Raw genomic sequence first — 637 nt, 5'->3', positions numbered from 1 at the left:
TTATTTACATGGAGTCTGGTGGAGATATGCTGCTCTATACATGCTAAAAGTAGTAATTATTTACATGGAGTCTGGTGGGTTTGGTGATGGTGATTTCTGTTTCATTTTAAACTAAAAGGATCTTCCTCTTTAACTAAAGGTCTATCTCTGTAGGGATCCATCCCATAATGTTGTCAGACTTGGAATAATAACCTGACTCTGTCAGCAGCAACAGAACTTTTAGTGATGTGGTGTGTGTGTGTTTCAGGGCGCGGCTGCAGATCGATTCCTCGACAGTTTGTCCAGTTTCATTAACGGTTTGGACACGAAGAACAACGTCAAGGTAAGACCAGCTGTGATGTGTTTAAAGGCTCCGGGAAAACACAGATTTCTAACACGAGAAAACATCCAAAGCTGTCGCAGAGGGAGAACATCATCAGGGTTAATCCTAGAGTTCTCAGTGAAATGAAAAGAGATTTAGACTCTAATTTAATAAACAGTCTGTTCAGAACTTAAAGGTGCAGTACGTGAGACTTAGAAAACTAACTTTCGGTCCCGTTTGCTGAAACGGACCCCAACTGCCTGCATGTCAATCACTGCTCGCATTCAGTCTCCCTTGTGGGGGGCGGGGCTTAGGAGACCGTTTGGGGTTTAGCTG

Source organism: Etheostoma cragini, unplaced genomic scaffold (genome assembly GCF_013103735.1).
Source record: "Etheostoma cragini isolate CJK2018 unplaced genomic scaffold, CSU_Ecrag_1.0 ScbMSFa_80, whole genome shotgun sequence".
In the NCBI taxonomy this organism is placed as follows: Eukaryota; Metazoa; Chordata; class Actinopteri; order Perciformes; family Percidae; genus Etheostoma; species Etheostoma cragini.
This window is presented reverse-complemented; position numbering follows the sequence as displayed.